Source organism: Pleurodeles waltl, chromosome 1_2 (assembly GCF_031143425.1).
Source record: "Pleurodeles waltl isolate 20211129_DDA chromosome 1_2, aPleWal1.hap1.20221129, whole genome shotgun sequence".
Taxonomy (NCBI): domain Eukaryota; kingdom Metazoa; phylum Chordata; class Amphibia; order Caudata; family Salamandridae; genus Pleurodeles; species Pleurodeles waltl.
Window position 1 is genome coordinate 452,344,796 of NC_090437.1, and position 26,765 is coordinate 452,371,560.

Here is a 26,765-nt window from a genome sequence, read left to right on the forward strand (position 1 = left end):
TATGGGATGCCGCTATTCCTCAAGATAAATGCATCATGCACAGAGCCAGGATATTTGGCATTCACATGGGAGAGGTACTGGTCCGCCAAACACACCATCTGCACATTCATAGAGTGATAGCTTTTTCAATTTCTGAAAACCTGTTCATTTTTCCAGGGGAGGGACAAATGCCACATTTGTACCATCAATGGCACCAATGATGTTGGGGATATGTCCCAGTGCATAAAACTCAGCTTTCACTGTGGCTGAATCCTCCACCTGGGGGAACACAATGTAGCTGCGCATGTGTTTCAGCAGGGCTGACAACACTCTGGTCAACACGTTGGAGAACATTGGCTGGGACATCCCTGAAGCCATGGCCACTGTTGTTTGAAAGGAACCACTTGCTAGGAAATGGAGCACTGACAGGACCTGCACTAGAGGGGGGATACCTGTGGGCAGGCGGATAGCTGACATCAGGTCTGGCTCCAATTGGGAACACAGTTCTAGGATTGTGGCACGATCAAATCTGTAGGTTATGATAGTGTGTCTGTCATCTATTGTCGCAAGGTCCACCAGGGGTCTGTACACCGGAGGATGCCGCCATCTCATATTCAGCCTCAGCGGTTGAAGCCTATGGAAGAAAACGGTGAGCAGAGGGTCATATTCACACTTCTATTGCACTAATGATGATTTGTTTACTTTACAGAAAGAAGATGTGAATCCGACAATCAGTTGCTGTGCCAGTGTCTGCTGTGACGCAGTTAGGTGTCATGCCCTGTGCCCCCCTGAAATGGTGGCTGCCTGACCTGTGAGGAGGGACAAGTGGAAATGAGATAATTCTGCTGGTGTTGTGCGCCGTCGCGGTAGGCGGTCGAAGACCACAGCGCAACTTCGCATTGGTTATCATTGGGCCCTATGGGTTCCAGGAGCCAATGGCTATGTACGCCGGCGGTGTCGGTACGCACTGCTGCGGACATCACTGCCATTTTCTCTCTGTTCCCTCACTTGCTACCTGACCTTCAACAGGAGAGGACCTACACTTCAAGTGCAGCTGTGACCTCTGTCTGGAAGCGACAATGGCTCATGTGTCTGGGGAAAGGGCCCCTGCCTTCACTGCGGAGGAGTTGGAGAAACAGGTGGATGGGGTCCCACCCCATTACACGTTACTCTATGGTCCTCCAGACAAACAAGTGAGTACACTGTGAGCATGATGCATGGGCCATGGATGTACGGATTGCTGTGTGTGTGTAAGCCACATGTAGGGGGGGCAGAAGTGTTCTTGCCAGAGTGCTGCATCTAAGGTGGTCAATGTATGTGTGTCTGGGAATGGGAGGGATATGGTGGGCCATGAGTGTGATGGTCTGGACGGTTGACTAATTCCCTTTTCTGCTGCCTTTTACATGCAGGTCAGCGCCCACCAGTAAAAGGGTATTTGGCGTACCATCGCCAAGGAGGTGCGGACCCTGGGTGTCTTTCACAGGCGGAGCACCCACTGCTGCAAAAGGTGGGAGGACCTGTGCCGCTGGGCAAAGAAGACAGCGGAGACCCAGCTGAGGCTGGCCTCCCAACGAGGAAGGGGTGCCCATTGCACCATAACCCCCCTGATGTTCCGCATCCTGACGGTGGCCTATCCGGAGTTGGATGGGTGCTTGAAGGCATCACAGCAGCCAAAAGGGGGTGAGTACAGATTCTGAATCATGACTTTGCGTGCGTTAAGAGGTACCTGGGTGGGGGATGTGGGCTATGGGTGTCCCTAGGCCAGGGCGAAGATAGCAGGGTAGGTCCCTTGTTGGTCATGCTCTGAAGCACTCCAACCCCAATAGTGTTAGTGCGTATCTACTACTGGGCAGGGTCCTGTGGGTATCAGGTGTGCAGCTAATGGCATTTGTGTAGGAAAGTACCATCTTGCCTGGCATGTTACCCCCATTTTCACTGTATGTATGTTTGTTTTTGCCCATATGTCACTGGGATCCTGCTAGGCAGGACCCCAGTGCTCATAATGTATGCCCTGTATGTGTTCCCTGTGTGGTGCCTAACTGTATCACTGAGGCTCTGCTAACCAGAACCTCATTGTTTATGCTCTCTCTGCTTTCTAAAATTGTCACTGCAGGCTAGTGACTAATTTTACCAATTCTCATTGGCACACTGATACACCCATATAATTCCATTGTATATGGTACCTAGGTACCCAGGGTATTGGCGTTCCAGGAGATCCCTATGGGCTGCAGCATTTCTTTTGCCACCCATAGAGAGCTCTGACAATTCTTACATAGGACTGCCACTGCAGCCTGAGTGAAATAACATCCATGTTATTTCACAGCCATTTTCACTGCACATAAGTAACTTATAAGTCACCTATATGTCTAACCCTCACTTGGTGAAGGTTAGGTGCCAAGTTACTTAGTGTGTGGGCACCTTGGCACTAGCCAGGGTGCCCCCACATTGTTCAGGGCAAATTCCTCGAACTTTGTGAGTGCGGGGACAGCATTACACGCGTGCACTACACATAGGTCACTACCTATGTGTAGCGTCACAATGGTAACTCCGAACATGGCCATGTAACATGTCTAAGATCATGGAATTGTGTGGTATTGGGGGGACAATTCCATGATCCCCCGGGTCTCTAGCACAGAACCCGGGTACTGCCAAACTGCCTTTCCGGGGGTTTCCACTGCAGCTGCTGCTGCTGCCAACCCCTCAGCCAGGATTCTGCCCTCCTGGGGTCTGGGAAGCCCAGTCCCAGGAAGGCAGAACAAAGGATTTCCTCTGAGGGAGGGTGTTACACCCTCTCCCTTTGGAAATAGGTGTGAAGGGCTGGGGAGGAGTAGCCTCCCCCAGCCTCTGGAAATGCTTTGATGGGCACAGACGGTGCCCATCTCTGCATAAGCCAGTGTACATCGGTTCAGGGATCCCCCAGCCCTGTTCTGGCTCGAAAATGGACAAAGGAAAGGGGAGTGACCACTCCCCTGACCTGCACCTCCCAGGGGAGGTGCCCAGAGCTCCTCCAGTGTGTCCCAGACCTCTGCCATCTTGGATTCAGAGGTGTTGGGGCACAATGGAATGCTCTGAGTAGCCAGTGCCAGCAGGTGACGTCAGAGACCCCTCCTGATAGGTGCTTACCTCTCTTGGTAGTCAAACCTCCTTTCTTGGTAGCCAAACCTCCTTTTCTGGCTATTTAGGGTTTCTCCTCTGGGCTATTCCTCAGATAACAAATGCAAGAGCTCACCAGAGTTCCTCTGCACTTCCGTCTTCGACTTCTGCCAAGGATCGACCGCTGACTGCTCCAGGACGCCTGCAAAACCGCAACAAAGTAGCAAGACGACTACCAGCAACATTGTAGCGCCTCATCCTGCCGGCTTTCTCGACTGTTTCCTGGTGCTGCATGCTGTGAAGGCTGTCTGCCTTCACCATGCACTGGAAGCCAAGAAGAAATCTCCCATGGGTCAACGGAATCTTCCCCCTGCTAACGCAGGCACCAAAAGACTGCATCACTGGTCCTCTGGGTCCCCTCTTATCTTGATGAGCGTGGTCCCTGGAACACAGGAGCTGGGTCCAAGTGTCTCCCACAGTCCAGTGGCCCTTCTGTCCAAATTTGGTGGAGGTAAGTCCTTGCCTCCCCACACCAGACAGCAAACCTGTGTTCTGCGTGATTTGAAGCTGCTCCGGCTTCTGTGCACTTCTCCAAGGATTCTTTTGTGCACAGCCTAGCCTGGGTCCCCAGCACTCTGTCCTGCAGTGCTTGCTGAACGCCCCCTGTGTCTCCGCCTCCAAGGGGCAACATTGTGGTCCTTCCTGGTCCCCAGCAGCACCCAAAATCCTCAACCGTGACTCTTGCAGCTAGCAAGGCTTGTTTGCGGTATTTGCCTGGAAACACTTCTGCAACATTTAGCATGCCATGGGACATCTTCCATCCAAAGGAGAAGTTCCTAGCCCTTTTCATTGTTGCAGAATCTTTGGCTTCTTCAGCCCGGACTCAGCCCTTTTGCACCTTCATCGTGACTCTTGGACTTGGTCCACTTCCTTTTCAGGTCCTCAGGTCCAGGAATCCGTCTTCAGTGTTTTGCTGGTGCTTGTGGTTCTTGCAGAATCCCCCTATCACAACTACTGTGTCTTTCTGGGGTAGTAGGGTAACTTTACTCCTACTTTCTAGGGTCTTGGGGTGGGGTATTTTGGACACCCCTACTGTTTTCTCACAGTCCCAGTGACCCTCTACAATCTCCCATAGGTCTGGGGTCCATTCGTGATTCGCATTCCACTTTTGGAGTATATGGTTTGAGTTGCCCCTAGACCTATGTTTACCTACTGCATCCTATTGTGATTCTACATTGTTTGCACTACTTTTCTTACTGTTACTTACCTGTTTTGGGTTTGTGTACATATAACTTGTGTATATTACTTACCTCCTAAGTGAGGGTATTCTCTGAGATACTTTTGACATATTGTCACTAAAATAAAGTACCTTTATTTCTAGTAACTCAGAGTACTATGTTTTCTTGTGATATTGTGCTATATGATATAAGTGGTATAGTAGGAGCATTGCATGTCTCCTAGTTCAGCCTAAGCCGCTTTGCCATAGCTACCTTCTATCAGCCTAAGCTGCTAGAAACACCTCTATTCTACTAGTAAGGGATAAATGGACCTGGCACAGGGTGTAAATACCACAAGGTACCCACTATAAGCCAGGACAGCCTCCTACAATTAGGCATTGTACCCCATGGGCTGATGACTGTCTTAGTAACTGGTAGTGCACAGCCTACTGCATAGGGCTACTCCCTGTGTGTTGTGTACGCCAACCGTAGTGTTGTTGCTGGCATTGACCAAGTGTATCCTCTGCATCTCCCCCCCTTTTTTGTTTTGTCACCCTGTCCTTGTGTGGTGCATTAACATCATCTGGCAGAGGAGCAGAGGCACCGACAACGGAGGGAGCTGCATCCCACATGGGCCTGGAGGCTGAATCCACCGAGGGTGAGGGCACCAATGGGACGGAGGGCGAGGGGAGCACCACGACAGGGACAGGAGAGTAGATCACAGACAGCGACTCCTCCTTAGATGGAAGCTCCCTGGCGGTTGTGGACACCTCTGTGCCCACCCCAACAACAGGTACAGCTGCCACCCCCCTACCAGCACCGCCCTCCCAGCAGCCCCTTAGCATGTTTCTCATGCCCGCTCACCCAGGAGGGTGGGCATCTCCTTTTCCCCAGGCACCTGAGGCTCTGCACCAGTCAGCCCTGCTGCCCTCAGTGAGGAGGCTATTGACCTCCTGAGATCCCTCACTGTTGGGCAGTCAACCATTCTGAATGTCATTCAGGGTCTAGCAGGGTATTTTCAACAAACAGATGCATACCTGGAGGGCATTCACTATGGCGTGGTGGCCCAACAGAGAGCATTTCAGCCTCTCCCTCCATTTTCCTCTACCCAGTCCCAATCCCCTTAATCCCAACCTATCCAAAGGACACCTTCAGACCAGCAGTCACCCAAATCAACACACAGAAATGGCTCTGGCAAACACAAGCACCACACATCATCCTACTGGCACTCACACAAACACCGTCCCAATGCAGACACACCAACATCCACTGCCTTCACTGTGTCCCCCTCCTTTGCGTCGTCCACCTCCCTCTCAGTAGCGTCTCCACTCACACCTGCATGCACTACAGCCTCATCCACTACCTCCATCAACAGCACGTCCATCACTACTCACCCCTCACTGGCAGTCACCACCCCCACATCCATGCACACGTCCCCTGTGTCCTCTCCCAGTGTGTCTGTGACCCCTCCTCCCAAAGAACACAAAGCCAAGCACCCACCCACCCAACAGCCACCCACCTCACAACAGCATCCACCCCATGCACCTTCACCCAAACTCAGCAGACAGACACCTCCTACAACCACTCCCTCTTCCTCCACTCCCAAACCCTCTCCCTCTTTCCACCCCAGTGTGTCTAAAAAGCTTATCCTGGCAAACTTTGACCTCTTCCCTACCCCTCCCCCGTCCATCCCCTCGGGCCAGGGTGTCCAGAAAACAGGCCAGCACCTCAGCCACCAAGTCGGTGTCCGCTATGGCACCGGGAACTCACAAAGGCTCAAAGGGGGCAACCGTCAGCCCAGCCAGTGTGCCACCAACCCCTGCAAAGGACAAAACCATTCCGCCACCTGCCAAGGTGAGAAGGTGACAGCATGCAGCAAGGGCAAGGAGCACGAACCACCCAGCAAGGCCTCCTCCAAAACTCCAGCTGCCAGAGCCAAGGTCACAACAACATTTGCCAAGGTGAGGAAGGGATAGAAAACACCAGGCAAGGCACTTCAGCCATCAGAGGCTGCAGGTGAAGGGCTGGTGCCCACCAGCACAACCGCCTGCCCCGCCACATGCACCACGGGCAGCACCGCCAGCAGCCCCACTGCAAGCACCGCCACTACTGTCAGCAGCAGCATCCCCAGTGGGCAGCCGTACAAAGCTGCAGGAGAAGGGCTGGAGACTCCCTCCACCACTGGCAGCACCGGCACCTGCACCATGGCCAGCACTGCCACCTACAGCACCACTAGCACCGCTGGTAGCACCGCCACAGGCCCCGCCGCAAGCACCGCCACTTGCACCGCTGACAGTAGCACCACTACCAGCAGCAGCAGCCCGAGTGGGCAGCTGTCCGAGGCGGCAGGAGAAGGGCTGGAGCCTCCCTCCACCACTGGCAGCACCCCCACCAGCTCCGGCACTACCACCAGTTTGCAGCCGTAGCGGTCGCCGGATGGAGTCTAGCCCTGCCTCCATGGACTATCATGCAACCTGGTCCCTGCAAATCTCGTGCCTCAGACACCCAGGTGAGGGACTGTGAACTGCCACTCCCCAAGTGTTGCATCACTGGGCACAAAGCCCCCTCCAGAACCAGTGGAGATATGCATCTACTCACCCTATCCTTGGCAGGATGAAGCACACTGGGCACAAAGCCCCCTCCAGAACCAGTGGAAGAAGGCATCCACTCACCCAATCCTTGGCAGGATGAAGCACACTGGGCAGAAAGCCCCCTCCAGAACCAGTGGAGATATGCATCCACTCACCCAATCCTTGGCAGGATGACGCACACTGGGCACAAAGCCCCCTCCAGAACCAGTGGGGGTGTGCATCCACTCACCCTATCCTTGGCAGGATGAAGCACACTGGGCACAAAGCCCCCTCCAAAACCAGTGGATATATGCATCCACTCACCCTATCCTTGGCAGGATGAAGCACACTGGGCAGAAAGCCCCCTCCAGAACCAGTGGAAGAAGGCATCCACTCACCCAATCCTTGGCAGGATGAAGCACACTGAGCAGAAAGCCCGCTCCAGAACCAGTGGAAGAAGGCATCCAGTCACCCTATCCTTGGCAGGATGAAGCACACTGGGCACAAAGCCCCCTCTAGAACCAGTGGAGATGTGCATCCACTCATCCAATCCTTGGCAGGATGAAGCACACTGGGCACAAAGCCCCCGGCAGAACCAGTGGAAGAAGACATCCACTCGAGGGACTGTGGCCTTGTACTCCCCATGATCAAGCAGTAGGCAAACCACCCACTAGAGAGACTGTGGCTTTGCACTCCCCAGGACATCGCTGTGGGCAACCCACCCACTTGAGAGAATGTGGCCGTGCACTCCCCAGGACATCGCTGTGGGCATGGAGCCCCCCCGAGGAGCAGTGGCGTTATTCCATCTTCCGGCTGAGGTGCCCCCCCCTTCCCCATCTCCCTGAGGTGCCTGTGTGTTTTGACCTGATGCTCCTGCAGTGTTCTCTCCGTATTGAGGCAGGAGTCAAGTGTGGGCTTGGCCCATGATTATAGGCCCAGTGGCCCACGGACATTTGGAACGGACAATGTACGGTCTTATGTACATTTTGTATATTTTTGTAAATACTGTATTTCTAATATATCACTGATTTAACTCAATTCCTTTTGTCCTTGCATTCTTCCAGGGGGTTACGGGGTGTAAATGTAATGTTGTTGCATGTGTTTGTGTGTTTGGTGTTGTGGGTGAGGGTGGGGGTGTTGCGTGTGTGTGTCACTCTCTTTTTCCTCCCCACCTCCCCTGTGTACTAGGTGCAGTACTCACCGTGGTTGTTGCCGCCGCCTTTCGTATTCCTGGTAGATGAGGAGGTAGACCAGCATGGGCAGGACCTGTAACTCGGGCTCCATGGCGTCCTGGTTCTCCGCTGAGTATTGAGAGGTGAGTGTTTTCTCTTCAGTGTTCTGTTTCCAATGTGCTTTTGATGGTGTTGGTACCACCCCGGAAAAGCTGGCAGATTGGCGGGTTGTGATGGGGTGGTGAGTACATTGTGTTCTGCCTGTCTGTTGGCGGTTACTGCCGCGGTGTTTGTGTTGCTACCGCCGTGGCTGTCGGAGTGTTAAAGTGGCTGTCTGTGTTGGCGGTTTCCACCGTGGTTGTGATCCCATTTTTTTTACCACCGGCCTGTTGGCGGTATTACTGCCGCTTTAACAACGACTGCCACAGTTGCAATGAGGGCCTTAATGTTTTAAGCCTGTGGTCCAATAGACAGGGTCTACAGGGTTGCATATCAGTCGGGGGAGTGAGATGAACGTTTTCTTATGTAAGCACAAATCCCAGCTATTACAGCTCAGTCAATAAACGAATGTACTGGCAACAAGGTGGGATCAGGGAATGTGACTTACCTGTGTAGAGGAGAGTCCTAGTGAATCTTTCAGTATCTAGTATGGATCGGTACTGAATGTCAAAAGTAACATCATTCATCGGTTCATTAATCGGTGAATTCAATATTACCGTTCTGCCCTTAAAACAGAAATACATTTCTATTCTGAGTAATGTTCTCCATCACAATTTCTATGGAGGATATGGGGTAACCAACCGGCGTCAATTTGTGGACATTTGACAAGGGGACAAACCCTGACGCACTCTCAACACTGATCTTTTCCCCGCTGTGAATGCTGCATTATTTTCTTTTGTTTACATGCGTCCCCCATCCCCTGCTCCTCTTACTACCCTGCCACTAATGTGCATTTCACTGCCTACAGCTGCTCTTCTGTTTAATTAGGTGCTAAGTGCAGGTGGCAAAATACCCGTCGGCAAGAACTGCGCAGCACAAGGTCCGAATACCATCGGTGTCACTCCTTTTCCTATGTTCATTTCACAGGGCAGCTCCCGATAGGTTTTTCCGAGTGGAACTAAGGAGAATAATTTGCCAGTCCAATGGGGAATAGTGAGAACCACAGCTTATTCTCTTCTCCTCTGGTTTTAGTAGACAACATAGGTTACCGTGTGTCCTTTGTGATGAGCAGCTCGTTGTAGAGCTGTGTTTGTCTTGGCATGCTGAATGGGTGTTCTCTTGGCCGGTTCAGCCTATCCCGTGAACATACCCCTGGAGAAGAAGGAGGAAATACAGAGGGTTCGCAGGATGGCACGCAGCACCCCTGCGTACAGCTTCTGCATCCTAGAGCATATTGCTGCTGTCATGAACCAGGGCCAAGACAAAAGTAGTTCTTCAGGATGAGAGGCCTCTCAAACTATTGCCAAAAACGGGAAAGATATGGAGCTTGCAGAGACAAAGGGGAAAGAAACGGTGGGGATGGTACAAGTCAGAGGTGCAGAGACCATCACATATTTGGTGTAATAGGAAAAATAACATTTCTATATTTCTTGGTAATAAAGGGGTCACTGGCTATCCATTGACTGGTGCAAACATGCCCGTTATTGGATAGCGATTGTGTTGTTGATCGAGATGTTTGTGGGGGCTGCACATTGTCACTTGTGTTGAGGTTGAGAGTGGTGATAACGGGGATGTATGTCAGGGTGGCAACCCTTGACACATGTTTATGCGGGGAGCAGGTGAAAGTGAGTTTGGGATATTCACGAGTTTGATGTTTTTTACAAGCAGGAAAATGAGAGTGGAGGTCAGAGGGGGAGCGGGTGAGGGGAAGACCATTGCCTTCCCATATATATATAATTTAAGTATTTTTATTATTACATGGTTCTGTGATTTCCAGTGTAGCCTTTGTAGTAAACACTAACACGGCTATCTAACTTTAAATGCAGCTTTCCATCCAGTGCCATTCCAGTCACCATGTTTAAACCACTGCTAATAATGAACAATGTTGGCCAGGTTTTTTAACAAAATCCTTGTCACTTTTTGTACTAAAGAACTAAAAAAACGTTAAATGATCAAAAAGGGAATCTTAGTAGTATGTATTGGATACTATCAGAATTCTTTCAAAACTGATAACCTTTGAAGAAAAGTAGACAAACCAAAACTGGTAGCTGGAGGTTGCTTAGATTTTAACAGGAATAGGTTGTTATGCCCGAAAAGGGAGATGCATCATAGGAAATGAACAGTGTCTCCACCCTGACTGTGTGTTTGTGTGGAGGTTAAGTGGGTGAAGAAACCTCAATCACAACTGTCGGTATGTCACCACAACACAATACTTGCCATTGTATTTAGCTACTCCCACAGCATTCACCATTATACATATTCATTGAAAATTTATGAAACAGAACACACGAAAAGATGTGTGGGCAGGGGCGGGCATGTTTATCTTTCTGCTGTCAACATTTTTATTGGGCAATAAACTGTTTTGAGCTAAAGGCATGTTTTACAAATAGACCTCACTGATGGCGAACAGTAAAACTAGAGACACCGTGAGCCGTTAAAGAGAAATGATTGCCCTCCACAAATCAATGCCATCCACTTAGGCAAGATAACCACACTGCTGATCTGGATGGTGAGATGAAAATTACAAAGCATATACATTGCATCTGAAAGACAAAAAGTCAGGTCAGGTCTTTTGTGATGTTATCCTTTCATAGCTATGATTAAAAAAATAAATTTAGTTTCATGTTTTTTTTCTGGAAGTGGCTAAATTCAGAAGTAGAAGCGATTGCGACTATGTGCTACAATTTGTACAAACAGTTTTAGGGGTGCCGTCTCAAAAGGAACACTCCTGAACCTTATGAAAATACTGGACTCATTGTATTGCGCTGTAAAATGTATATAGCGGTAACTACCTCTTATGTGGGGCACTAAGCTCTTGGATGTTGGACATAGTAATTCCGCTCATCTGTGAGTTTTGAAGTCTTCAAACAAGTGGCAACCAGTTCTGCCTTATTTAGGGCTTCAATATTCAAAAATGTGTCAAATGTACTGCCTTACATGAAAGCATAGGCTTGGTGTGAATTTCAGTTTTTTGGAATCTACTGAAAATTCGAAAGGTACTAGCGGGCATAGATAGGTATGCACACATTTATGTCACAGATGCACATATATGAATTAGTAAACGTAAAGCAAACACACGGTTCCACTTTAAAGCATTTTCCAAGAGAACAAAATACATTTTTACTTCGAGGAACAAGTTAGTTATACCCCCCATATACACACTCTGGAGAGACTGAGGGGTGGGGAAGATCAGGGCAGAGGGGTAGCGTGAAATATAGAAGAAGAGCAAGAGATAGAAGTAGAAACCGCCACAGGGAGGACAATTAAAAAAAATCAAATCAGTAGAACTGAAGATATGTAATTTCAAACTTTTAAGTAAAAATACTCCCTAGACAAATCTGGCAGGCATCACAAGCTCAAACCTATGGCTGGGGGGACAAGAACAGTAAGCTCCTTTACTGGCTGTCAACCAGACCAATGATGGGACGGGTGATCCCCGAGATAATAGATGACTCTGGGATGACTCACACGACCCCCGAGATATAGCCAAGATATTTTTTCGGTACTATACCACCCTATACACTGCAGCACCCATACCCACTATCGAACAGCAGATACCACTGTTAAATGAAATAGACATGCCGACCCTCTCAGCCCCCGTCAGCAGAAGTCTTGATGACCCCATAACCATAGAGGAAATTGGGGAAGCCAGCACAAAACTGAGACCTGGGAAAACCCCGGCCAAGATGGGTACCCAGCAGAATATTATTCTAAATTCCGGGACATACTATTGACCCAGTTCCACGGTCTCTATACTGAGGCCCTGGAGAGGGGCGCCTTCCCTCATGACTTGGACCAGGCCACAATAGTGGTTCTGCCTAAGTCCAAGCCCCCCTCTGTGTCCAGCGCAGATTACCGTCTGATATCATTAATTAACAGGGAACTTAAAACTTATGCCAATATACTGTCTACTCATCTAAGGCCGGTTCTATGCCACTTGATCTATCCTGACCAATGCAGCTTTATGCCAGCCCGCAGCACCAGACATTGCCTGCGAAGGCTCCATGTTGCTCTGGCACACAGACACGCGCTCCCTTCCCCACTGGCCCTCCTCCTAATCGAATTTGAAAAAGCATTCAATACGGTGGACTGGGGTTATCTGGTCTTGGTCCTTTGGAAAGCGGGCTTGGGGTGCCTATTCTGACGCATGGTTCAGCTACTATACCAAACCGTGTCTTGGTAAATTGGGATGCTGTCGGAGGTCTTCCCCCTCAGGAGGGGCGCTAGACAGGGTTGACCCCTGTCCCCTCTCCTTTTCGCCCTCTTCATAGACCCGTTTGCGCAGATGGTTTGTCAAGATGCCTTCTCAGAAGGCTGGTGATGGGAAGGAGGGGAAGAGGGTAGGAGGGGAGGAGGGGAGGAGGATAGCTTCACGCTCCATGCTGCAGTTGTACTGCTTTATCTATCACAACCAGAGATAAGCAGCCCTAGGTGTCTCCAATTGCTGCAAATTTTCGGAGAGGCCTCTGGCCTTCAGATGAATTCCAAGAAATCTCTATTGATCCCACTGTCGGAGTCTCTGGTTGATTTGCAAATGACTATTCCTATCCGACGTTTAAGCTTTACGTACCTTGGCATGAAGGTGGCACTTGACCTGTCAATGACCTGGGCCCTCAACCAGACCTCTCTTGCCCGCAAGGTGAAAGAGGAACTGGGAAAATGTTAGACCCTGCCGCTAAACGTCATGGGTCGCATAGCACTCTATAAAATGCTTGTCCTGCCCCGCTTCCTGTATGTCCTCCAAAATCTCCCCCTCTGGCACCCCCGACATTGGTTTCAGGAGATGGACGTTACGGCTCGCTCCTTCATATGGCGAAAGGGCCGATGGCGCCTATCCTGGGACACTTGCCAGGACGGTGTATATGACGGCGGTCTAGCTATGTCTAACTTATACCTTTATTATTTGGCAGCGCAGATACTCACTTTCAATGAATGGCTCACAGGGGGATGGGACAATCCAACATATTGCTTAGAACTGTCCACAGTGGGGTTCTCACATCTTATGGACGTGCTCTAAGGAAGTCCCATTCCCAAGGTAACACCAGAAGTCACCAGCCAGGTCCTGTATGGTTGGCGGGCGGTTCAAAGACAGACCGGGTGATGGAGCCGGGTCACCCAGCACACCCCTCTATAACGGGGAAAATGGTTATGAGAGGTTGGAAATCTAGAAGGTTTTACACAATAGGATGCCATTCGCATCACGGTAGTGGGAGATGTCTGGGAGGGCACACACATGCTGTCTTTTCAACAAACTCCAAGAAACATACACACTGACCCAGACACAATTCTACAAGTTTTTACAGCTAAGACATGCGTTGCGTGCCCATGTTATCAATGATGCTCATTTACCCAAATTTAGCCCTATGGAGGCAAATGTAAGGATGGGGGCTCTGGGTACAGGAGGGATCTTGCAGATTTATTGCTTGTAGGAAGTTGGCTCTGTATGTGCTATTTCAAAGTAAGGAATAGCATGCACAGAGTCCAAGGGTTCCCCTTAGAGGTAAAATAGTGGTAAAAAGAGATAATACTAATGCTCTATTTTGTGGTAGTGTGGTCGAGCAGTAGGCTTATCCAAGGAGTAGTGTTAAGCATTTGTTGTACACACACATAGACAATAAATGAGGTACACACACTCAGAGACAAATCCAGCCAATAGGTTTTGTTATAGAGAAATATCTTTTCTTAGTTTATTTTAAGAACCACAGGTTCAAATTTAACATGTAATATCTTGTTTGAAAGGTATTGCAGGTAAGTACATTAGGAACTTTGAATCATTTCAATTGCATGTATACTTTTCAAGTTATTCACAAATAGCTATTTCAAAAGTGGACACAGTGCAATTTTCACAGTTCCTGGGGGAGGTAAGTTTTTGTTAGTTTTACCAGGTAAGTAAGACACTTACAGGGTTCAGTTCTTGGTCCAAGGTATCCCACCGTTGGGGGTTCAGAGCAACCCCAAAGTCACCACACCAGCAGCTCAGGGCCGGTCAGGTGCAGAGTTCAAAGTGGTGCCCAAAACGCATAGGCTTCAATGGAGAGAAGGGGGTGCCCGGTTCCGGTCTGCTTGCAGGTAAGTACCCGTGTCTTCGGAGGGCAGACTAGGGGGGTTTTGTAGGGCACCGGGGGGGACACAAGCCCACACAGAAATTTCACCCTCAGCGGCGCGGGGGCAGCCGGGTGCAGTGTTAGAACAAGCGTCGGGTTCGCAATGTAAGTCAATGAGAGATCAAGGGATCTCTTCAGCGCTGCAGGCAGGCAAGGGGGGGCTTCCTCGGGGAAACCTCCACTTGGGCAAGGGAGAGGGACTCCTGGGGGTCACTTCTGCAGTGAAAGTCCGGTCCTTCAGGTCCTGGGGGCTGCGGGTGCAGGGTCTTTTCCAGGCGTCGGGACTTAGGTTTCAGAGAGTCGCGGTCAGGGGAAGCCTCGGGATTCCCTCTGCAGGCGGCGCTGTGGGGGCTCAGGGGGGACAGGTTTTGGTACTCACAGTCGTAGAGTAGTCCGGGGGTCCTCCCTGAGGTGTTGGTTCTCCACCAGCCGAGTCGGGGTCGCCGGGTGCAGTGTTGCAAGTCTCACGCTTCTTGCGGGGAGTTGTAGGGTTCTTTAAAGCTGCTTCTTGAAACAAAGTTGCAGTCTTTTTGGAGCAGGTCCGCTGTCCTCAGGCGTTTCTTGTCGTCGTCGAAGCAGGGCAGTCCTCAGAGGATTCAGAGGTCGCTGGTCCCTTTGGAAGGCGTCGCTGGAGCAGAGTTCTTTGGAAGGCAGGAGACAGGCCGGTGAGTTTCTGGAGCCAAGGCAGTTGTTGTCTTCTGGTCTTCCTCTGCAGGGGTTTTCAGCTAGGCAGTCCTTCTTGTTGTTGTTGCAGGAATCTAATTTTCTAGGGTTCAGGGTAGCCCTTAAATACTAAATTTAAGGGCGTGTTTAGGTCTGGGGGGTTAGTAGCCAATGGCTACTAGCCCTGAGGGTGGGTACACCCTCTTTGTGCCTCCTCCCAAGGGGAGGGGGTCACATCCCTAATCCTATTGGGGGAATCCTCCATCTGCAAGATGGAGGATTTCTAAAAGTTAGAGTCACCTCAGCTCAGGACACCTTAGGGGCTGTCCTGACTGGCCAGTGACTCCTCCTTGTTGCTTTCTTTGTTCCCTCCAGCCTTGCCGCCAAAAGTGGGGGCCGTGGCCGGAGGGGGCGGGCAACTCCACTAAGCTGGAGTGCCCTGCTGGGCTGTGACAAAGGGGTGAGCCTTTGAGGCTCACCGCCAGGTGTTACAGCTCCTGCCTGGGGGAGGTGTTAGCATCTCCACCCAGTGCAGGCTTTGTTACTGGCCTCAGAGTGACAAAGGCACTCTCCCCATGGGGCCAGCAACATGTCTCTAGTGTGGCAGGCTGCTGGAACTAGTCAGCCTACACAGACAGTCGGTTAAGTTTCAGGGGGCACCTCTAAGGTGCCCTCTGGGGTGTATTTTGCAATAAAATGTACACTGGCATCAGTGTGCATTTATTGTGCTGAGAAGTTTGATACCAAACTTCCCAGTTTTCAGTGTAGCCATTATGGTGCTGTGGAGTTCGTGTTTGACAAACTCCCAGACCATATACTCTTATGGCTACCCTGCACTTACAATGTCTAAGGTTTTGTTTAGACACTGTAGGGGTACCATGCTCATGCACTGGTACCCTCACCTATGGTATAGTGCACCCTGCCTTAGGGCTGTAAGGCCTGCTAGAGGGGTGACTGACCTATACTTGCATAGGCAGTGAGAGGCTGGCATGGCACCCTGAGGGGAGTGCCATGTCGACTTACTCGTTTTGTTCTCACTAGCACACACAAGCTGGCAAGCAGTGTGTCTGTGCTGAGTGAGAGGTCTCCAGGGTGGCATAAGACATGCTGCAGCCCTTAGAGACCTTCCTTGGCATCAGGGCCCTTGGTACTAGAAGTACCAGTTACAAGGGACTTATCTGGATGCCAGGGTCTGCCAATTGTGGATACAAAAGTACAGGTTAGGGAAAGAACACTGGTGCTGGGGCCTGGTTAGCAGGCCTCAGCACACTTTCAATTGTAAACATAGCATCAGCAAAGGCAAAAAGTCAGGGGGCAACCATGCCAAGGAGGCATTTCCTTACACAACCCCCCCCCAAACGAAAGAGGATGAGACTAACCTTTCCCAAGAGAGTCTTCATTTTCTAAGTGGAAGAACCTGGAAAGGCCATCTGCATTGGCATGGGCAGTCCCAGGTCTGTGTTCCACTATAAAGTCCATTCCCTGTAGGGAGATGGACCACCTCAACAGTTTAGGATTTTCACCTTTCATTTGCATCAGCCATTTGAGAGGTCTGTGGTCAGTTTGAACTAGGAAGTGAGTCCCAAAGAGGTATGGTCTCAGCTTCTTCAGGGACCAAACCACAGCAAAGGCCTCCCTCTCAATGGCACTCCAACGCTGCTCCCTGGGGAGTAACATCCTGCTAATGAAAGCAACAGGCTGGTCAAGGCCATCATCATTTGTTTGGGACAAAACTGCCCCTATCCCATGTTCAGAGGCATCTGTCTGCACAATGAACTGCTTAGAATAATCTGGAGCTTTTAGAACTGGTGCTGAGCACATTGCTTGTTTCAGGGTGTCAAAGGCCTGTTGGCATTCCACAGTCCAGTTCACTTTCTTGGGCATTTTCTTGGAGGTGAGTTCAGTGAGGGCTGTCACAATGGATCCATATCCCTTCACAAACCTCCTGTAATACCCAGTCAAGCCAAGGAATGCCCTGACTTGAGTCTGGGTTTTTGGAGCTACCCAGTCCAGAATAGTCTGGATCTTGGGTTGGAGTGGCTGAACTTGGCCTCCACCTACAAGGTGGCCCAAGTAAACCACAGTTCCCTGCCCTATCTGGCATTTGGATGCCTTGATAGAGAGGCCTGCTGATTGCAGAGCCTTCAAGACCTTCTTCAGGTGGACCAGGTGATCCTGCCAGGTGGAGCTAAAGACAGCAATATCATCAAGATAAGCTGTGCTAAAGGCCTCCAAACCAGCAAGGACTTGATTCACCACCCTTTGGAAGGTGGCAGGGGCATTCTTTAAACCAAAGGGCATAACAGTAAACTGATAATGCCCATCAGGTGTGGAGAATGCTGTTTTCTCTTTTGCTCCAGGTGCCATTTTTATTTGCCAGTACCCTGCTGTCAAGTCAAAGGTACTTAAGAATTTGGCAGCACCTAATTTGTCTATGAGCTCATCAGCTCTAGGAATGGGATGAGCATCTGTCTTGGTGACAGAGTTGAGCCCTCTGTAGTCCACACAAAACCTCATCTCTTTCTTTCCATCTTTGGTGTGAGGTTTGGGGACTAAGACCACTGGGCTAGCCCAGGGGCTGTCAGAGCGCTCAATTACTCCCAATTCCAGCATCTTGTGGACTTCCACCTTGATGCTTTCCTTAACATGGTCAGACTGTCTAAAAAATTTGTTTTTGACAGGCATGCTGTCTCCTGTGTCCACATCATGGGTACACAGGTGTGTCTGACCAGGGGTTAGGGAGAAGAGTTCAGGAAACTGCTGTAGGACTCTCCTACAATCAGCTTGCTGTTGGCCAGAGAGGGTGTCTGAGTAGATCACTCCATCTACTGAGCCATCTTTTGGGTCTGATGACAGAAGATCAGGGAGGGGTTCACTCTCTGCCTCCTGATCCTCATCTGTTACCATCAACAGATTTACATCAGCCCTGTCATGGAAGAGCTTAAGGCGGTTCACATGGATCACCCTCTTGGGGCTCCTGCTTGTGCCCAGGTCCACCAGGTAGGTGACCTGACTCTTCCTTTCTAGCACTGGGTAAGGGCCACTCCATTTGTCCTGGAGTGCCCTGGGAGCCACAGGCTCCAGAACCCAGACTTTCTGCCCTGGTTGGAACTCAACCATTGCAGCCTTTTGGTCATACCAAAACTTCTGGAGCTGTTGGCTGGCCTCAAGGTTTTTGGTTGCCTTTTCCATGTACTCTGCCATTCTAGAGCGAAGGCCAAGTACATAGTCCACTATGTCTTGTTTAGGCTCATGAAGAGGTCTCTCCCAGCCTTCTTTAACAAGAGCAAGGGGTCCCCTTACAGGGTGACCAAACAGAAGTTCAAAGGGTGAGAATCCTACTCCCTTCTGTGGCACCTCTCTGTAAGCAAAAAGCAGACATGGCAAGAGGACATCCCATCTCCTTTTGAGTTTTTCTGGGAGTCCCATGATCATGCCTTTTAATGTCTTGTTGAATCTCTCAACTAAGCCATTAGTTTGTGGATGGTATGGTGTAGTGCATTTGTAAGTCACTCCACACTCATTCCACGTGTGTTTTAGGTATGCTGACATGAAGTTGGTACCTCTGTCAGACACCACCTCCTTAGGGAAACCCACTCTGGTAAAGATACCAATGAGGGCCTTGGCTACTGCAGGGGCAGTAGTCGACCTAAGGGGAATAGCTTCAGGATACCTAGTAGCATGATCCACTACTACTAGGATGTACATATTTCCTGAGGCTGTGGGAGGTTCCAGTGGACCAACTATGTCCACACCCACTCTTTCAAAGGGGACCCCCACCACTGGAAGTGGAATGAGGGGGGCCTTTGGGTGCCCACCTGTCTTACCACTGGATTGACAGGTGGGGCAGGAGAGGCAAAACTCCTTAACCTTCTGGGACATATTGGGCCAGTAGAAGTGGTTGACTAACCTCTCCCACGTCTTGGTTTGTCCCAAATGCCCAGCAAGGGGAATATCATGGGCTAAGGTCAGGATAAACTCTCTGAACGACTGAGGCACTACCACTCTCCTAGTGGCAGCAGGTTTGGGGTCTCTGGCCTCAGTGTACAGGAGTCCATCTTCCCAATAGACCCTATGTGTTCCATTTTTCTTGCCCTTGGACTCTTCAGCAGCTTGCTGCCTAAGGCCTTCAAGAGAGGGACAGGTTTCTTGTCCCTTACACAGCTCCTCCCTTGAGGGTCCCCCTGGGCCTAAGAGCTCAACCTGATAAGGTTCAAGCTCCAAAGGCTCAGTTCCCTCAGAGGGCAGAACTTCTTCCTGAGAAGAGAGGTTCTCTTTTTCTGACTGTGTTGCAGTTGGTTTCCCAACTGACTTTCCTTTTCTCTTGGTAGGCTGGGCCATTTTTTCAGACTCCAGCTCTACTTTTTCACCCTGTGCCTTGCATTGTGCTCTTGTTTTTACACACACCAGTTCAGGGATACCCAGCATGGCTGCATGGGTTTTTAGTTCTACCTCAGCCCATGCTGAGGACTCCAGGTCATTTCCAAGCAGACAGTCTACTGGGATGTTTGAGGAGACCACCACCTGTTTCAGGCCATTGACCCCTCCCCATTCTAAAGTTACCATTGCCATGGGATGTGCTTTAGTCTGATTGTCAGCGTTGGTGACTGTATAAGTTTTTCCAGTCAGGTATTGGCCAGGGGAAACCAGTTTCTCTGTCACCATGGTGACACTGGCACCTGTATCCCTCAGGCCCTCTACACTTGTCCCATTAATAAAGAGCTGCTGCCTGTATTTTTGCATGTTAGGCGGCCAGGCAGCTAGTGTGGCTAAATCCACCCCACCCTCAGAGACTAGAGTAGCTTCAGTGTGGACCCTGATTTGCTCTGGGCACACTGTTGATCCCACTTGGAGACTAGCCATTCCAGTGTTACCTGGATTGGAGTTTGGAGTGGAATTTTTCTTGGGACAGGCCTTGTCTCCAGTTTGGTGTCCAGACTGACTACAGTTTCGACACCAGGCCTTTTTGGGATCAATGTTTTTACCCTTGTACCCAGGATTGTTTTGTGAAGAGGCTCTGGGCCCACCCTCCTGTGCAGGTTTTTGGGGGCCTGTAGAAGACTCTTTACTATTTTTATTTTTGGCTGTCTCACCACCTTTCCCCTGGGGAGGTTTTGTGACCCCTTTCTTTTGGTCACCCCCTGTGGAAGTTTTGGACACCCTTGTCTTGACCCAATGGTCCGCCTTCTTTCCCAATTCTTGGGGAGAAATTGGTCCTAGGTCTACCAGATGCTGATGCAGTTTATCATTGAAACAATTACTTAACAGGTGTTCTTTCACAAATAAATTGTACAGCCCATCATAATTACTTACACCACTGCCTTGAATCCAACCATCTAGTGTTTTTACTGAGTAGTCTACAAAGTCAACCCAGGTCTGGCTCGAGGATTTTTAAGCCCCCCTGAATCTAATCCTATACTCCTCAGTGGAGAATCCAAAGCCCTCAATCAGGGTACCCTTCATGAGGTCATAAGATTCTGCATCTTTTCCGGAGAGTGTGAGGAGTCTATCCCTACACTTTCCTGTGAACATTTCCCAAAGGAGAGCACCCCAGTGAGATCTGTTCACTTTTCTGGTTACACAAGCCCTCTCAAAAGCTGTGAAACATTTGGTGATGTCATCACCATCTTCATATTTAGTTACAATCCCTTTTGGGATTTTCAACATGTCAGGAGAATCTCTGACCCTATTTATGTTGCTGCCACCATTGATGGGTCCTAGGCCCATCTCTTGTCTTTCCCTCTCTATGGCTAGGATCTGTCTTTCCAAAGCCAATCTTTTGGCCATCCTGGCTAACTGGATGTCCTCTTCACTGGGGTTATCCTCAGTGATTTCAGAGTTGTTGGTCCCTCCTGTGAGGGAACCAGCATCTCTGACTATTATTTGTGGAGTCAGGGCTTGAGAAGCCCTGCTCTCCCTAAGTAGGACTGGAGGGGGGGAATTTCCCTCCAAGTCACTATCTTCATCCTCTGAGTTGCCATCCTCAGAGGGGTTGGCCTTTTCAAACTCTGCCAAAAGCTCCTGGAGCTGTACTTTGGTAGGTTTGGGGCCCATTGCTATTTTCTTTAGTTTACAGAGTGACCTTAGCTCTCTCATCTGTAGATGGAGGTAAGGTGTGGTGTCGAGTTCCACCACAGTCACATCTGTGCTAGACATTTTGCTTCTAAAAGTTGGAATACTTTTTAAGAATCTAAAACTGGTTCTAGAATCTAATTCAAACTTTTACAAACTTTTAAACTCTAAAAGAAATGCTAAACAGGATCTAACACAAGGCCCTAGCAGGTCTTTTAAGAATTTAGAAAACTTTTCAAATTGCAAAAATCAATTTCTAATGACAATTTTGGAATTTGTCGTGTGATCAGGTATTGGCTGAGTAGTCCAGCAAATGCAAAGTCTTGTACCCCACCGCTGATCCACCAATGTAGGAAGTTGGCTCTGTATGTGCTATTTCAAAGTAAGGAATAGCATGCACAGAGTCCAAGGGTTCCCCTTAGAGGTAAAATAGTGGTAAAAAGAGATAATACTAATGCTCTATTTTGTGGTAGTGTGGTCGAGCAGTAGGCTTATCCAAGGAGTAGTGTTAAGCATTTGTTGTACACACACATAGACAATAAATGAGGTACACACACTCAGAGACAAATCCAGCCAATAGGTTTTGTTATAGAGGAATATCTTTTCTTAGTTTATTTTAAGAACCACAGGTTCAAATTTAACATGTAATATCTTGTTTGAAAGGTATTGCAGGTAGGTACATTAGGAACTTTGAATCATTTCAATTGCATGTATACTTTTCAAGTTATTCACAAATAGCTATTTCAAAAGTGGACACAGTGCAATTTTCGCAGTTCCTGGGGGAGGTAAGTTTTTGTTAGTTTTACCAGGTAAGTAAGACACTTACAGGGTTCAGTTCTTGGTCCAAGGTAGCCCACCGTTGGGGGTTCAGAGCAACCCCAAAGTCACCACACCAGCAGCTCAGGGCCGGTCAGGTGCAGAGTTCAAAGTGGTGCCCAAAACGCATAGGCTTCAATGGAGAGAAGGGGGTGCCCCGGTTTCGGTCTGCTTGCAGGTAAGTACCCGCGTCTTCGGAGGGCAGACCAGGGGGGTTTTGTAGGGCACCGGGGGGGACACAAGCCCACACAGAAATTTCACCCTCAGCGGCGCGGGGGCAGCCGGGTGCAGTGTTAGAACAAGCGTCGGGTTCGCAATGTAAGTCAATGAGAGATCAAGGGATCTCTTCAGCGCTGCAGGCAGGCAAGGGGGGGCTTCCTCGGGGAAACCTCCACTTGGGCAAGGGAGAGGGACTCCTGGGGGTCACTTCTGCAGTGAATGTCCGGTCCTTCAGGTCCTGGGGGCTGCGGGTGCAGGGTCTTTTCCAGGCGTCGGGACTTAGGTTTCAGAGAGTCGCGGTCAGGGGAAGCCTCGGGATTCCCTCTGCAGGCGGCGCTGTGTGGGCTCAGGGGGGACAGGTTTTGGTACTCACAGTCGTAGAGTAGTCCGGGGGTCCTCCCTGAGGTGTTGGTTCTCCACCAGCCGAGTCGGGGTCGCCGGGTGCAGTGTTGCAAGTCTCACGCTTCTTGCGGGGAGTTGTAGGGTTCTTTAAAGCTGCTTCTTGAAACAAAGTTGCAGTCTTTTTGGAGCAGGTCCGCTGCCCTCGGGAGTTTCTTGTCGTCGTCGAAGCAGGGCAGTCCTCAGAGGATTCAGAGGTCGCTGGTCCCTTTGGAAGGCGTCGCTGGAGCAGAGTTCTTTGGAAGGCAGGAGACAGGCCGGTGAGTTTCTGGAGCCAAGGCAGTTGTTGTCTTCTGGTCTTCCTCTGCAGGGGTTTTCAGCTAGGCAGTCCTTCTTCTTGTTGTTGCAGGAATCTAATTTTCTAGGGTTCAGGGTAGCCCTTAAATACTAAATTTAAGGGCGTGTTTAGGTCTGGGGGTTAGTAGCCAATGGCTACTAGCCCTGAGGGTGGGTACACCCTCTTTGTGCCTCCTCCCAAGGGGAGGGGGTCACATCCCTAATCCTATTGGGGGAATCCTCCATCTGCAAGATGGAGGATTTCTAAAAGTTAGAGTCACCTCAGCTCAGGACACCTTAGGGGCTGTCCTGACTGGCCAGTGACTCCTCCTTGTTGCTTTCTTTGTTCCCTCCAGCCTTGCCACCAAAAGTGGGGGCCGTGGCCGGAGGGGGCGGGCAACTCCACTAAGCTGGAGTGCCCTGCTGGGCTGTGACAAAGGGGTGAGCCTTTGAGGCTCACCGCCAGGTGTTACAGCTCCTGCCTGGGGGAGGTGTTAGCATCTCCACCCAGTGCAGGCTTTGTTACTGGCCTCAGAGTGACAAAGGCACTCTCCCCATGGGGCCAGCAACATGTCTCTAGTGTGGCAGGCTGCTGGAACTAGTCAGCCTACACAGACAGTCGGTTAAGTTTCAGGGGGCACCTCTAAGGTGCCCTCTGGGGTGTATTTTGCAATAAAATGTACACTGGCATCAGTGTGCATTTATTGTGCTGAGAAGTTTGATACCAAACTTCCCAGTTTTCAGTGTAGCCATTATGGTGCTGTGGAGTTCGTGTTTGACAAACTCCCAGACCATATACTCTTATGGCTACCCTGCACTTACAATGTCTAAGGTTTTGTTTAGACACTGTAGGGGTACCATGCTCATGCACTGGTACCCTCACCTATGGTATAGTGCACCCTGCCTTAGGGCTGTAAGGCCTGCTAGAGGGGTGACTGACCTATACTTGCATAGGCAGTGAGAGGCTGGCATGGCACCCTGAGGGGAGTGCCATGTCGACTTACTCGTTTTGTTCTCACTAGCACACACAAGCTGGCAAGCAGTGTGTCTGTGCTGAGTGAGAGGTCTCCAGGGTGGCATAAGACATGCTGCAGCCCTTAGAGACCTTCCTTGGCATCAGGGCCCTTGGTACTAGAAGTACCAGTTACAAGGGACTTATCTGGATGCCAGGGTCTGCCAATTGTGGATACAAAAGTACAGGTTAGGGAAAGAACACTGGTGCTGGGGCCTGGTTAGCAGGCCTCAGCACACTTTCAATTGTAAACATAGCATCAGCAAAGGCAAAAAGTCAGGGGGCAACCATGCCAAGGAGGCATTTCCTTACATTGCTCCCTTGCACTGAATGCTTCACCACCTCTCCAGCCTCTACAGGCCCACTGGGAAACTTGGATTGGCCCCGTAGGCGAGGAAGACTGGCGGGACGCATTGATGGCGCCGCGTGTCCTCGCAATCCCAGCCAGACTGCGTATGGTGCAAATGTACTACCTACACTGTGGCTATCTGACCACAAACCGACTCTTCAGCACCAGGCTCAGACCGAACTCCCAATGCAACAGATGCTCTTACTCACTGGCAGACTTCTTTCATGTAGCATGGTCTTTCCCCAATATCCAACTATACTGGACACACATCCTAAATTAGCTCTCCACACTGCTGAATCTCACCCTTGAGCCCTCCCTTAAAGTGGCCCTTCTGGGTTGATGGAGGACATTGGGAGCTCCTGGGTGACCTGCACACTTGTGGGTACTGCCCTACTTATTGCAAAAAAGGGACATTGTAGGGCACTTGGCATCCAAGGCCCCCCCCTCGTTACAGAAATGGAGGAGGGGGATGGATTGTTGCACCCAAATGTAACGACCTGTCTACCAGGCAAGGGGATGTGAGGGTAAATATCATAAGATCTGGGATGCATGTCTGGGCCCTACCTGAACATGAACACTCTATTTGACCCATGAAACAAATGGACCTGTTGACCTATGAATCTGTACCTGAATGTGATACCGAGATAATTAAATGTGTCTTCCTGCATGCGACATGCTGTTACGTACATAAATCAATAAAAGTTGGTTATCAAAAAATAAATTCTGCCTAGAAGCCCTAAGAGCTACCTTTGGTTAGCTACCCTAGGGCTGACTTTTATGTATTATAAAAGGAAGGTTTGGGCCTGGCAAAAGGGATATTTTTCTGGGTCCAAATGACAGTTTAGACTGCACACCAAGGATGTACGGACGGGCCGGAAATATCTTTTTACTCAAAATCTGTTTACTACGATTTGTTTTTAAATGTGCATCTCTGAAAGGAGTCCTGAAGAATGGAGCATTGGTTAATATACACATTTCTTGGACAACACAATGAATAAAACAGAACATTATATACACAGTTGAAAGTTATAGCTGTCATAGGGGGGAGGGCAAGGATATGAGCTGTCTTTTACCAATGTGCCGCTAGAAGTAAGGCAATTAAATTCTGGTTAAAGGATGTGATACTTCGTTCAAGCAGTGTTAAATGGATAATTGAGAGATGCTAGAAAACAACTAACCAAATATGTGAACAAATGTTTTGAAAGGGGTGAGTGTATGTGTAGCAGCTAGTACATTGGGTAGGTGTGGAGGGCCCAGTGTCTTAGCTGGAGGTATTGGTGGCAGGAGGTTTCAGGAAGGGAGGATTCCATTTTACACCAGTCAAAAGGTTTATAGCTTTCCCCTGAAATAAATCCTGTAAAATTTTACATTCTGTATTCACCCAATCAGTAATAGAGTCTTGAGGGAGAGCTATTGAGAAGTTGGGATTAGGCACAATGGAGGCAGTTGGGGATGGGAACGTGGCCAATCCCCGCATCAACACCAGCTTATCCCATATGTCCAAAACCGTGCACAGTGGGGTAGCTTTATGAGCACTAGGGTGGGGTGAAGCCTGCGTGGGAGCCACATAAGGTCCCAGAGTGAGTGGCAGGTGACAGCCCTATCCATGTGTACCCAATGTTTTTCGCTCTTTCTCACTACCCTCTGGGAGATGTAGCTCCCAGTAGTACTCCTTGCTGTTGGGACAAGCAAGACCACCCTGGTTTCTTGGAAGCGTAATCAGTGCAGTGGAAACCTGGGGTTGCATCTCCTTCCAAAGGAAGGAGCAAAGGTCCCCCAGCAACTGTTTGATCTTGTCTGAGGGGATAGGGGTAGGTAGTGATTGAAAGAGACAGAGTAGTCAGGGGAGTATGTTCATTTTCACTATGTCAGTATGGCCCAATCATGAAATCTGAAGTGGTCTCCAGCACCAAAGGTCTTCAAGTATTGCCTTACGGTAGCATGGCTAATTAGCCCTCGTCCACCTAGCTAAAGAATACTTAATTGTGAGGCCTAAGTACTGCATGGAGTGGGAGGACCATAGGAAGGGGTGGAGTGTCTGTAAACAATGAAGGTGTTGAGCTGGTAGCCTGAGATTGAGCGCTTGGCACTTGGCTAGATTGATCTTATACCCTGATATGTGCTCATAGGTTTCGAGTACTTTGACCACCGCAGGGAGGGAGGTGTCAGTATCTGTCAAAGCAAGGTGGAGGTCGTCCACATACATGAGGACCTTGTGGTTTTGTTCCCCGAACGGGATACCCCTGATGCTGGAGGATTGTCTAAGGTGAACAGCAAGTAGCTCCACTGCGAGGGTGACCAACAGGGGCAGCCCTGTCGAGTACTCCTGGACAATTGGAAAGAGCGGGTCATCTGGCCTTTCACTCGGGTGGAGGTGCCAGACGAGATATAGTAGGGATTCTAAGTGGTTGGCCAGCATTTTCGTGTACATTTTTGTCAGTGTTCAGTAGTCCCATCAGGGGTGGGAAAAGCAAAGCATGGGCTCTTTACCGGGTTTAGGGATGAGTGTGATTTCTGCATTGGACATAGTTGGTGAAAGGCCTGTGGCGTGGGCGAAAGAGTTGTAAAGATTGAGCAAATGGTCTTGAAGTTGCAATGTGAAAACCATATTAAATGCTGAAGTAAGGCCACCAGGCCTGGGGATTTGCCCTTGGGGAGCTCCTTA